The sequence below is a fragment of the Triturus cristatus genome, chromosome 1_1 (assembly GCF_964204655.1).
Source record: "Triturus cristatus chromosome 1_1, aTriCri1.1, whole genome shotgun sequence".
In the NCBI taxonomy this organism is placed as follows: Eukaryota; Metazoa; Chordata; class Amphibia; order Caudata; family Salamandridae; genus Triturus; species Triturus cristatus.
The window spans coordinates 551,534,937-551,548,885 of NC_140579.1; positions in this window are offsets into that span (position 1 = coordinate 551,534,937).

The following is a 13,949-nucleotide window of genomic DNA, read 5'->3' on the forward strand; positions in this document are numbered from 1 at the left end:
AGAGAAGTGTGGCTGCTGTGCAGCTTGCTGAAAGTTTTAATAAAAAAGTGTCAGAAGCATTTTTGTTCCCTTACATATGACCAAGAAGGCATTATGTACAACTGAATGACCATATTAAAAAAAGTATTTACAATAAAAAATGTCCTCAGTTTGCTTATGTTCTTGCAATGCTGGCAACTTGTTTCTGCCTATTCCAATGGTAGTTTAGTAAAGCTTTTTTTTGAGGGGGCATAAACAATCAGAGGGTGAAGGTTGGTGTTAGACCTGGCACCATTGGCGTGAGTCTCCCTTCCATTTTTTCGCTGTGTCTCCTCTGTTTTTGCTGGTTATAGATGCTCTGGGCGCTGTGCCACTGCCATTCAGTGCCACAGCGCGAATGCTCCCTTTGTAAAGATGACATATGAATTGGTACATCCATGATTGGCTTATTTGGTTTACCTGTTAGTCCCTAGTAGCGTGGCCTGTGTGTGCCCAGGGCTAGTAAACCGAATGCTGCTGGTGTGCCTGCAGCACTGGTTTGTGCCACCCACAGAAGCAGCTTGTAAAGTGTGTCTCAGACCTGCCACTGCAGTGTCTGCGTGCAGTCCAGAACTGCCATTTTGGCTGTGAAGTGCACCCACTTCCCGGCCCCTAAACCTTCCCTTGGCATCCTGTAAGCCCCCCTTTTGATAGGGCGCATTGTATGTGTAAGGTAGGACATGCCCTGATGTATGTAGCATGTCCTAGTAGTGAATTACACCCCATTTCGTTTTTCACTACTGTAAGGCTACCTGTTCTCCATAGGCCAGAATGGGAGGTCTGGGCTATTACATTCTATAGTCCTAACTGACCCACAGAACATGGTAGGAAAACGAATCTAGTATGCCTGAGCTCAGAATATTAAAATACATCTTTTAGTGAAGGGTATTTTTATATTCTGTGTTTGGAACTACCACTTTTAGAGTATAGGTACTTTCTTGCCTAAGCCTTCCAGTTTGCTCTGCTATGATGTGTATTGGCTGTCTGGTTTTGGAGGGACAGGGCAGGCTGAGTCAGACCTGGGTTGAATAGAGCGACCTGCCTTGGTGTGAGGGGAGGGGTAGCTCCTGCACTTGAATAGGACTGTGCCTGGCAAGGTGAATGCTGGCTCCACCTCCCACTGTGCGTCTGAGGCAGACCCCCTCTTTCTGAAAGGAAGGATGCAGCCTGATCAACAAAGTGCTCCAGGGCTGGGCAGAACTGGTTCTGGCTGGGTTCAGAGACTTGGGACCCCTAAGAACAAAAACTTTGGGGGTATAAATATTTGTGCACAAACCCCTACAATTTGTATTGCTCCTGGATAACCAGAAGAACCTCTGTCCGTGGGATTACAAGAATCTGCAGGAGAAGGACTGTCCTTGTGCTTGTGTGCTGTTTCTGGGACTGGCCTGCAGCTGTTACTACTGGACTTCAAGAAGAGGGAAAGAACTTTGATTGGACTTTTATTTCTTTTGCTACAGCAACTACCCAAGGGCTAGGAGAGAGCTAGCCTCCTGCTGGAGTCTCAGGCACATCAGACTCCACCATCAGCCTCCTGTTTCCTCCCAGCGAGGATTACTATCTGCAGGTGAGGCTCCTGTGTGTTCCAGGACCTCTATTTCTACTGCTGAGAAGAGAGCGCTGAAAATCGTCGCTAACCTCCGTTAGCGGGTGTTAGACTTGGGGGTCTCTGGTTGGCGCAAGGTTGTCCTTGTGTCAAGCAGGAACCCTCTCCTCTATGTCAGGGCGCAGGATAACCCCTTGTGAATGACCCTTGCTCACCCTCTAGGTGCGTGGCGTGAGCAGCCAAGGCGATTCCTCAGGCGTTGTTGGTTAAGCACTTACAATCTCACACACAGTAAATACATCAATCCCCCCCAGAAACGGACACCAGACTTGGATATGTAGAAAAATACGCTTCTTTATGTAAAAATAGGTATATATATCTCAGCAGACTTATCACAAGACCAATAACGTTTTCGCTATGCCACCAGGTTGTAAAGCAGGCAATTGTTCTTTGTTCGTAGTCTCAAATGGATACTTTGTAGTCTCTTGCAAATGTTACTTGTGGTTCCAGTACTTACAGAGATCGGCTCCTGCGAACGGGGAAATAAGGCGTTGCGGGCCCCGAGCCCGATACTGGAATTCTTAAGAACGTGTAGTTGCTTTTGGGAGTCGGCACGGGAGGGTGCGACTCAGCAGTGACGGGGCACCTTTGGATCCTCTTGAGCAGGTGCGTGTAGTCAGGCAGGCGCGGCCCACGACCCTCAGCACGGCAGTGCGGGGGTCTCCTCAGCGGGGGCGGTGCGGCCTGATCTCAGGGCGAGATCGCGAAGCGGGGTCACAGGGCACGGTCCGTGCAGCTGGGGACCCGGCGGGGATCACGATCGTCGGACAAGGATTCCGGCGGGAGGGGCGATAGCGCTTCAGCGCGCTCCAATAGCAGGCGGTGGCAGAGGTGCCGGCGGCCTAGCCCGGGGTAGAGAGCGACTCCGGTCGGAGCGAGGCTCTCAAGGGGGGCAAAGGCAGGCAGGCTCCCGAGTGTCACAGCCCTAGGAGGGGCGATGAGGGGCGCAGTCTTCCTCAAGCGGGATACACACACGGCTCGAGTTTCAGGACGAGCAAAGGCGCAAAGAACCCACTGGTCCTGGGGTTCTGTTCAGTGGGCAAGCTCAGATCAAGCCCTTGGAGAATGTTTAAAGCACAAAGCAGCAAAGTCTTTTCAGTAAGTCTCTTCCTCTCCTTTCTCAGCAAGGCAAGCAGCAGGCCAGCTCCTCCAGCGTCTTCTTCTCCTTCTAGTCGGGCAGAGGTTCTTTGTGGTAAAACAGGATTCTGATTTGCAAGGAGCAGGGCTCCTACTTTTATACCACATTCCTTTTGTTCTTTCAGGCCAGGGGGGCCTTCGCATAGTCGTTCTCAGTCCTGAGCACTTTGTTGGGGGTACTCTGACTTCTGCTTTCAGTGTGAGGGGCAGGCACATCAGCCGCTCCACGGAGGTGGAGTCGGCATTCAGGGGACAAGTACTTTCAGGATCACCTTGTGGACAGCGCTTTGCCCGTCCGGGGCCAGGTGCAGGCTGAGTCATCAGTCGCTCCCCAGGGGGCGGAGCCAGCTTTGTGGTGGTGGAGCACTGCCCTATTCAGAGTCCAAGGGACACCCCCACCTCCCACCAAGGTGCTCTCCTGCCATTCGCTACCTGTCATCCCCCCAGCCCTGTCACTCACATAGCCCAGACAGTCAGATACACGCACAGCAGAGGCGGGCTGAGATGGTTAAGCGAGTAAATACGGACTTTCTAAAAGTCGTATTTACAAACCCAGGATAGTAAAATAAACTTGACTACAAGAAGTATTTTATCATTCCGAGTTCAAGCATACTAAACATATCTCTCTACCATGTTCCCTGAGCCTGCTGGGATTATAGGATGTAATAATTCCAGCAGCTCATCTGGCCTAAGGGGAACAGTTAGCCTTGCAATAGTGAACCACGAAGATGGCGGTGATTCACTATTAGGACAGACCTCACAACCAGGGCCTGTCCTACCTTACACCTACAACGCACCCTGCCCGCGGGCCTACCATAGGGGTGACTAACATGAGGCTAAGGGAAGGTTCTGGGGGCTGGCAAGTGTGTGCACTTGCCCAGCCAGCGTGACAGCATGGGACTGCACGCGGGGTCGGCAGTGGCAGACCCAGGACACATTTTACATGGCCGCTGGTGTGGGTGGCGCAACCAGCGCTGCAGCCCACTAGCGGCATTGGCATTCACAAGCCCTGGCACTCCGGGTGCACTTTACTGGGGACTGATAGTGAATCCAATAACCCAATCATGAACATCAATTACAGGTACACTTTATCTTAGGGAGCACTTGCGCTGCGGCACGGATTAGCCGTGGCGTAGCGCCCTGAGCGGACAATACCAGAAAAACAATCGAGGCACACCATCAAAAAAGTGGAAGGGAAACTCACGCCAAGGTGCCAGGTCTAACAGTGGGCCGCTGCAGCTGGTGAGCGTGAGAAAAATCACCGCTCCGCTGTCGCCGAGCGCTCGCTAACCCCGAAGATCGCCGCAGCACCTGTCTGTGGGCCTGAAAACGCCCGCTACCTGAAATCATCGCAACAGGATCATCGCAGCGCGGACGCCGAGCGTTCGCCATTTTCCCCGCATCGAATCCGGGTCGTCGCTTCCTCGCGGAGCGCCATCTTTGTCAACGCAGCAAGATCGCACACGCAACAGGCTCGGTGCATCATCCTCCCTTCGCGGCAAGGATTTCATCGCATCACCGGCTTAGCGTGAGGAAGGTTGTCGCTTTGTCCTGCCCGCAACCCAGCGCATCATCCTCCCTTGCGGTAAGGATTCAACGCATCGCTGGCTAGCGTGAGGATATTTATCGCTACAACGCCTTAGCGACATTTTTGTTGCTTTGCTCCAGGAACCAGATACTTTGTGAGTAAAAGGGTCGCAGAGACCCCTGCCTTGAACGAATTTTGTGCATCCTGAACTATTTTTCCTTGCAGCATTTCTAAAGTAATTATATTTTTATAGTATTGTGGATTTTTACTGTTATTGGTCTTGTGATTAAGTCTATATAAAAATACCTATTTTTCATAACTACTGGAGTGGTGTCCATTTGTAGTGTTCCTCATTATATTACTGTGTATGGTCATAAATGCTTCACACACTGCCTCTGAGATAAGCCTAGCTGCTCGTGCTACGTTACCACAGGGTTGAGCAGGGGTTGTCAAAGGGTGTAGGCTGCTTACTCTGACTTAGGAAGAACGGTCCCTACTTGGACAGTGGCCAGCCATTGCCAACTAGAGACCCCCATTTCTAACATTGGTGGTCAGCGGTGAGGATCTGGACTTGCATTTATGATTGCATACAGTAATTATAGTGTACACTACTAGTGAGTGCAGACCATAACATAACCACGTACGTTGTTGAGATTTTTTGATTCTATTTTTGATCGTTATTGCCAGTTATTTCCACAATGGGCAAGCCCAGATCCAATGCCTCTGAAGATCTCTCCTGGGAAGAAGAGAAATTAGACACCTACAATGCCAAGCAGCTCAAATATTTTTGCAAACGCTTCACAGTCCCTATCACAGGTCTCACTAGAAGGGAAGAATATTACAAGGCGCTGAAGGCCTGGTTAGAAGCCAGGGATGCCCCAAGGAATGTGGAAGAGCCTGTGGAGGGGGGAGAGAATGCAGGAGAGCAGCAGGACGAAATTGTAGATTTGGTAGGGGATAAAGCAGTTTCCAGCCCGGGCACTAGTGTGTCCTCAAGGGGCCTGACTCCAGAAGAGATGGAGGACAGGGAGAGAGATAGGCGGCATAATATGGAGATGGCCAAACTTAAATTGGATGGTCAGAAGGACCTAGAGAATAAGAAGTTGGAAGTTGAGATAATGAAGATGAAATTTGAACATGAGAGAATTTTGAGGGAATTGGAGATTAAGGCCAAGAGTATTGAGATCTCCCCCTCTGGTGGCAGCATACCAGTAGTGCATACTGAGAGTAGAGTATATATCCCTAAAGATGTTATTAAGGATTTTCATAAAAGTGAGGATATTGGGCAATGGTTTGCCGCTAATGAATTAGCTATGGTGTCCCACCGGGTCCCTGAGAAGGATTGGGGAGCGGGGTTGTGGGGACGCTTTGTGAGTGAGGGGAGGGATACCTTGTTGGACCTACCCCCAGAAAGTAGGATGATTTATGCCCACATGAAGGACGCTTTGATTACCCGCTATGGTTTGACCCCTGAAATGTACAGGCAGAGATTTAGAACCTGCAAGAAGATAGAGGGTACCACGTGGGTAGAATATGTGTCTTCTTTTGGCAGAGCAATGGAGCGCTGGGTAAAAGGCAGCAAAGTAGAAACTTTTGAGCAACTGTATGACTTGATTGCATGGGAGCATTTTTCTAGTAACTGTTTTCCTGAGCTACGCCAGCATCTGATAGATTGCAAGCTGACTAACCCTAGGAAGCTTGCTGAGGAGGCGGACTGCTGGGTGAGCACCCGGGTTCGCAAGGGTCCAGTGGGAGACTTCGCCAAAGGTGGGCAGGGTCCCCAGCAGAGAGGTGTTGGGGACAGGGGTAAACCAAGGGAGTTCCACCGAGGGCCCCAAGATAATTCCCAAGGGAACCAGGCAGTGGTATCCCAGCCTCCCCCAGATAAGAAGCCAGTGCCTCCAACAGGTAATCCTGTTCCAAGGAGGCCCCCTACTTGTTTTAAGTGTGGCCAGGTGGGCCACAGATACTTTGACCCCTAGTGTCCCGAAAAGGATATGTCTGCACCACCCCGTGCACCGCCCCACCAGCTTGCTAGTGTAGCCCTGGGGGAGGAGGAGATGGGTGCCCCAGGTGGGTGGGACCCCGTAGAGTTGACCCTTGTCTCACTAGGAGACTTTGAAATGGTTCCTAAGCCTGCACTGCCTGATAACACTAAAAAATACAGGCAGTGGGTAACCATCAATGACCATAGAGTGGAGGCTCTGAGGGACACAGGAGCCAGTGTAACTGCTGTCAGCTCCCGGTTGGTGTCCAAAGAGCAGGTTGTGCCCCATGCATTCAACCAGTAGTGTCTGCAGACAACACAGAGAGCCAATGTGAGGTGGCTCAGGTTCCCTTTGAGTGGGGGGGGGTCTCAGGAACTCTTCAGGTGGCTGTGAGGCCCGCCATGCCTGTGGACTGTCTGTTGGGCAATGATTTAGAGAACTCACCGTGGGCTACAGTGGAGAGGAGAGCTCACTTGCAAATGTTGGGACTGCCTGAGTGGGCATGTGCTACCACTCGGTCCATGGCAGCCAAAGAGAATGTTGAGAAAGACCTGGAGCCTGAGAATATGGCCCAGGTCCCTGCCTTAGAGGGAGAGGGCAGGGGGCGCGGGAAACCGGCCCCCTTGGTTCCCACAGCCCAGGAGGGAGCAGACCCTGAGGGGGATGCCCTGGAGCCTACCGGGGAGCAGAGTACCGACCTGGGGGACCTGCCTGAGCTGACCCAGTGGCAGCAGGAAGGGGGGCCCACCAGGGAGGAGTTTTGTGAACAGCAGAGAACTTGCCCCTCTCTTGAGGGTATGCGGCAACAGGCTGCAGCCCAGGCAGCAGGTGATATGTCCGGTTCACATCTGATTTATTGGGAGAACAGTCTCCTGTATAGCGAGCCTAAGGTTGCTGAGCCGGGGTCAGCCCGTGTGCTGGTGGTACCCGAGTGCTTCAGAACCTTCCTACTGGGGGTGGCTCATGACATTCCATTGGCAGGACATCTGGGGCAGACCAAGACCTTTGAAAGGCTGGTCACCCACTTTTATTGGCCCCAGATGCGCAAGAGTTCAGATACGTATTGTAGGACCTGTGAGACTTGCCAGGCAAGTGGGAAGAGTGGGGGGAAGATCAAAGCCCCACTCCAACCCTTCCCAGTTGTTAGCACCCCATTCGAGCGAGTGGGCATTGACATTGTGGGGCCTCTGGACCCCAAGACAGCCATGGGCAACAGGTACATCCTGGTCTTGGTGGACCATGCCACCCGGTACCCTGAAGCCATCCCGCTCAGGACAGTGACGGCCCCCGTGGTGGGACGTGCACTGATGGGGATCTTCTCCTGTGTGGGGTTCCCCAGAGAGGTGGTGAGCGACAGGGGGACCAACTTCATCTCCCAGTATATGAAGTCTCTGTGGAAGGAGTGTGGGGTGACTTACAAGTTCACCACTCCTTACCACCCCCAGGGTAACGGTCTGGTTGAGAGATTCAACCGGACCTTGAAGGGCATGATCATGGGCCTAGAGGAGCCCCTGAGGCGTAAGTGGGACGTCCTCTTGCCATGCCTGTTGTTTGCATACCGTGAAGTGCCACAGAAGTCCTTAGGGTTCAGCCCCTTTGAACTGCTCTATGGGCATCCGGTAAGAGGGCCTCTGAGTTTGGTCAAGGAAGGCTGGGAACAATCTCCCAGGAAACCTCCCCAGGATGTGTTTAGCTACATCCTGGCCTTCAGGAACCAAACTCGGCGTTTCAGAAACATTGCTGAGGCAAATCTGGAAGCCAGCCAGGAGGAGATGAAACGATGGCACGACCAGAATGCCACTCTGGTCGAGTTTCAACCTGGTCAAAAGGTTTGGGTACTGGCCCCAGTGGAGCCCTGTGCGCTCCAAGATAAGTGGACCGGTCCATTTGAGGTGGTGGAGCGAAAAAGTCAAGTTACCTATTTGGTGGACTTTAAATCTCCCAGGAACCCCCTGCGGGTCCTGCATGTGAATCGCCTAAAGCCCCACTTTGCGAGGTCTGAAGTGGGCATGCTTCTTGCCACAGATGCAGGGATGGAGGAGGAGAGTGAGCCTCTTCCTGACCTCCTGTGTGCGGGAGAGAAGGATGGGTCAGTGGAGGGTGTGGTCCTCTCCACCACACTGACCCCAGAACAGCAGAGAGATTGCCACCAGCTGTTGGGGCAATTCCCAGATGTATTTTCCCTGGTACCTGGTGTCACTGACTGGTGCGTCCATGAGGTAGACACCGGGGACAGTCCTCCTGTCAAGCACAAGGCTTACAGGGTGACCCACAGGGTAAGGGCCTGCATTAAGGAGGAGGTCTCCAAAATGTTTGCCCTGGGGGTGATTGAGTCCTCTAGCAGCCCTTGGTCCAGCCCCGTGGTCTTGGTGCCAAAGGCTGCAGCGCCTGGTGACACGCCAGAACTTAGGTTCTGTGTGGACTACCGAGGTCTCAATTCGGTCACGAGGACCGACGCGCACCCCATCCCCAGAGCTGATGAGCTCATAGATCGGTTGGGGGCTGCCCGGTACCTCAGCACGTTTGATCTAACGTCTGAATACTGGCAGATCGCCTTAACTGATGGGGCAAAGGAGAGGTCCGCATTCTCCACCCCAGATGGGCACTACCAGTTCCGTGTGATGGCCTTTGGGATGAAGAATGCCCCTGCCACCTTTCAGAGGTTGGTCAACCAGGTGTTGGCTGGGCTGGAGGATTTCAGTGCCGCCTACCTGGACGACATTGCCGTATTTAGTTCTTCATGGGAGGACCACTTACGCCACCTCTGGGAAGTGTTGATGGCGCTGCGCAGAGCAGGCCTCACAATCAAGGCCAGTTAGTGCCAGATTGGGCAGGGTTCGGTGGTGTACTTAGGACACCAGGTAGTGAGTGGCCAGGTGGCCCCTCTACAGCCCAAGATTGAGACCATCCTGGCTTGGGAGCCCCCAAGGACCCAGACCCAGGTGAGGGCCTTCTTAGGACTCACGGGTTATTACAGGAGGTTTGTCAAGGGGTATGGCAGCATTGTTGCCCCCTTGACTGAGCTGACTTCCAAGAAGCAGCCCAAGATTGTGAACTGGACTGACACCTGTCAGAAAGCTTTTGATGCTCTCAAGACTTCCATGTGTACAGCACCCGAACTCCAGGCGCCCAACTTTGCTAAGGAATTTATTGTCCAGACAGACGCTTCAGAGCATGGGGTGAGGGCTGTTCTGTCACAGATGAATGAGGAGGGACTAGACCAACCTGTAGCCTTCATCAGTAGGAGGTTACTTCCACGGGAACAGAGGTGGAGTGCGATCGAGCGAGAGGCATTTGCTGTGGTCTGGGCGCTGAAGAAGCTGAGACCATACCTGTTTGGGACTCACTTCCGGGTTCAGACAGACCACAGGCCCCTCAGGTGGTTAATGCAGATGAGGGGTGAGAATCCCAAGTTGTTAAGGTGGTCCATTTCCCTACAGGGTATGGACTTTACGGTGGAACACCGCCCTGGTACAGAACACGCCAATGCTGATGGTCTGTCCAGATTTTTCCGCCTTAGTGATGAGAACCTCCCAGGGGATGGATGTTCTCCCCACATTTCAGCTGGAGGGGACGTGTGTTAGACCTGGCACCATTGGCGTGAGTCTCCCTTCCATTTTTTCGCTGTGTCTCCTCTGTTTTTGCTGGTTATAGATGCTCTGGGCGCTGTGCCACTGCCATTCAGTGCCACAGCGCGAATGCTCCCTTTGTAAAGATGACATATGAATTGGTACATCCATGCTTGGCTTCTTTGGTTTACCTGTTAGTCCCTAGTAGCGTGGCCTGTGTGTGCCCAGGGCTGGTAAACCGAATGCTGCTGGTGGGCCTGCAGCACTGGTTTGTGCCACCCACAGAAGCAGCTTGTAAAGTGTGTCTCAGACCTGCCACTGCAGTGTCTGCGTGCAGTCCAGAACTGCCATCTTGGCTGTGAAGTGCACCCACTTCCCGGCCCCTAAACCTTCCCTTGGCATCCTGTAAGCCCCCCTTTTGATAGGGCGCATTGTATGTGTAAGGTAGGACATGCCCTGATGTATGTAGCATGTCCTAGTAGTGAATTACACCCCATTTCGTTTTTCACTACTGTAAGGCTACCTGTTCTCCATAGGCCAGAATGGGAGGTCTGGGCTATTACATTCTATAGTCCTAACTGACCCACAGAACATGGTAGGAAAACGAATCTAGTATGCCTGAGCTCAGAATATTAAAATACATCTTTTAGTGAAGGGTATTTTTATATTCTGTGTTTGGAACTACCACTTTTAGAGTATAGGTACTTTCTTGCCTAAGCCTTCCAGTTTGCTCTGCTATGATGTGTATTGGCTGTCTGGTTTTGGAGGGACAGGGCAGGCTGAGTCAGACCTGGGTTGAATAGAGCGACCTGCCTTGGTGTGAGGGGAGGGGTAGCTCCTGCACTTGAATAGGACTGTGCCTGGCAAGGTGAATGCTGGCTCCACCTCCCACTGTGCGTCTGAGGCAGACCCCCTCTTTCTGAAAGGAAGGATGCAGCCTGATCAACAAAGTGCTCCAGGGCTGGGCAGAACTGGTTCTGGCTGGGTTCAGAGACTTGGGACCCCTAAGAACAAAAACTTTGGGGGTATAAATATTTGTGCACAAACCCCTACAATTTGTATTGCTCCTGGATAACCAGAAGAACCTCTGTCCGTGGGATTACAAGAATCTGCAGGAGAAGGACTGTCCTTGTGCTTGTGTGCTGTTTCTGGGACTGGCCTGCAGCTGTTACTACTGGACTTCAAGAAGAGGGAAAGAACTTTGATTGGACTTTTATTTCTTTTGCTACAGCAACTACCCAAGGGCTAGGAGAGAGCTAGCCTCCTGCTGGAGTCTCAGGCACATCAGACTCCACCATCAGCCTCCTGTTTCCTCCCAGCGAGGATTACTATCTGCAGGTGAGGCTCCTGTGTGTTCCAGGACCTCTATTTCTACTGCTGAGAAGAGAGCGCTGAAAATCGTCGCTAACCTCCGTTAGCGGGCCGCTGCAGCTGGTGAGCGTGAGAAAAATCACCGCTCCACTGTCGCCGAGCTCTCGCTAACCCCGAAGATCGTCACAGCACCTCTCTGCGGGCCTGAAAACGCCCGCTATCTGAAATCATCGCAACAGGATCATCGCAGCGCGGACGCCGAGCGTTCGCCATTTTCCCCGCATCGAATCCGGGTCGTCGCTTCCTCGCGGAGCGCCATCTTTGTCAACGCAGCAAGATCGCACACGCAACAGGCTCGGTGCATCATCTTCCCTTCGCGGCAAGGATTTCATCGCATCACCGGCTTAGCGTGAGGAAGGTTGTCGCTTTGTCCTGCCCGCAATCCAGCGCATTATCCTCCCTTGCGGTAAGGATTCAACGCATCGCTGGCTAGCGTGAGGATATTTATCACTACAACGCCTTAGCGACATTTTTGTTGCTTTGCTCCAGGAACCAGATACTTTGTGAGTAAAAGGGTCGCAGAGACCCCTGCCTTGAACTAAACATCATTCTGTGCATCCTGAACCATTTTTCCTTGCAGCATTTCTAAAGTAATTATATTTTTATAGTATTGTGGATTTTTACTGTTATTGGTCTTGTGATTAAGTCTATATAAAAATACCTATTTTTCATAACTACTGGAGTGGTGTCCATTTGTAGTGTTCCTCATTATATTACTGTGTATGGTCATAAATGCTTCACACACTGCCTCTGAGATAAGCCTAGCTGCTCGTGCTACGTTACCACAGGGTTGAGCAGGGGTTGTCAAAGGGTGTAGGCTGCTTACTATGACTTAGGAAGAAGGGTCCCTACTTGGACAGTGGCCAGCCATTGCCAACTAGAGACCCCCATTTCTAACAGTTGGGAACTAGTATCTGTATTATAACACTAGCAGCGGACAGACGCTAAGTGGGGGAGAATCAACAGATGCCAGATTCCGAGAGCAGGCTGAGGTGGTGCTGAGGGATGCTGAGGTAGTAGTGGTGGTGACTAGTGCAAAGGTGATGCTGAGTGATGCTGTGGTGGCGCCGAGTGAGAGATGCTGTGGTGGCACCGAGTGAGAGATGCTGTGGTGGCGCAGAGTGAGTGATGCTGTGGTGGCGCCGAGTGAGTGATGCTGTGGTGGCGCAGAGTGAGTGATGCTGTGGTGGCGCAGAGTGATGCTGTGGTGGCATAGAGTGATGCTGTGGTGGCGCAGAGGTTGTTACACTGTGCTTAAAAACTGTTGTGTAAGGGAGCTGATTTCCGTGTGAAGCGCTATAATGTCCTTGGTTCAAGTTTGCGCTATAATTATGCGGGGCAGGCAAGCGGGTGTGGTCTAATGTAATCGGACAATATCATGTGAAAGTACTAAGCCCGGGAGTTGTGTGCGCACGCTAAAAGGAAATAAAAAAAAAAAAGAAAGCGCAAGTGGTGCGCGAGGGCGGCGGCAAGAGTAAAAGCAGCTGCAGCGTCCCGCGAGTGTAAGGGTGCCCACAAGAGAGGAAAGCCAGATGGCGGCTATGCGAATGCCCGCGCGTGTAACCGCAAGCTTTAGGCAACAAGCTAAAGCTTGTGGTCAGATTTCTGAAGCCCACTCCCTAAATGTCTCGCCAGACTACCGCATGCGCTGGCTCAGGCGAGACCTAACAAAGACAATCAAGCATGTTATATGAAGCATGATATAAGCGCAACTACAGCACAAAACAGCGTGAGGACCTCGTTACTGTGTGCCGAGTAAATTGGTACAATGAGTATTAGCAGCGAGACACAGATCACTTGGGGTGAAAGCGAAAAGCTGGTGGTGGCGAATGGTGTTCATTGTCACGATACATCTGTGATGTTAGACTTGTTACTCAACTGCTGAATGCTTTAAAATGGAGGGGGGGGGGATAATAAATAAAATAAAAAAGTAAATGAAACGAGAGGCCATCGGGAGAATAGCACAACTCTTGAATACATATAGAATCTGAATGTCTCCGATTTAGATCACATTCCCACCTCATCTCTGCATTTTAAGGTTGATAAAAAAAGAGTACCACAGAGGAGGGATAGTGTGAGAAGTTGGCCTGGTATATGATGTTCACTAGTTAAAGTGACCACCTTGTACCATGCCAAGCAACCCTTATGGTGTGGTTGTAAGTCAACCTTTTCGGACTAGCTGCCCTAGTGGTAGCGTAGGCTAAGCAGTCTTTGAGGCTAAACTCGTGAAGCGTGTTAAGCCAGCTGTTTTACCAAATGTAACCCCCTTTTATACCAATGAAAGGACACCACACAGATATATATTGAAAATATATATGTATTTATTTCTCAAAGTAACCCCTAGACTCTTTATGAGCACAGGATCACAAATCGTTAAACAAGAATACGTTAGAATACACAGAAGTTGCACTTTATATGGATAGGCCCTGGTGGCCGCTCAAACCATATACTAAAATAGTGGTATAAGTACCACGAACAGAAAAGGGAAAAGGCCTAGGGCCTCTAGAATCGCTGGGCCTACAAGGAGCTAACTTTAGTTAGTGACCAGGAGGTCCACGGGTTGCGTGTGCAGAGCAAATAGTCACACGCGGGCTCCCATAGGTTTTCAATGGGTGCGTAAAAGTTACAAAGTTACTGCAAAAAGGACCTTCCGGATGGACTATGAACTTAAGATTCGAAACACAGACACTAGAGATGATACTCTACACTTGGGCACCGGAGTGCCAGCTTTA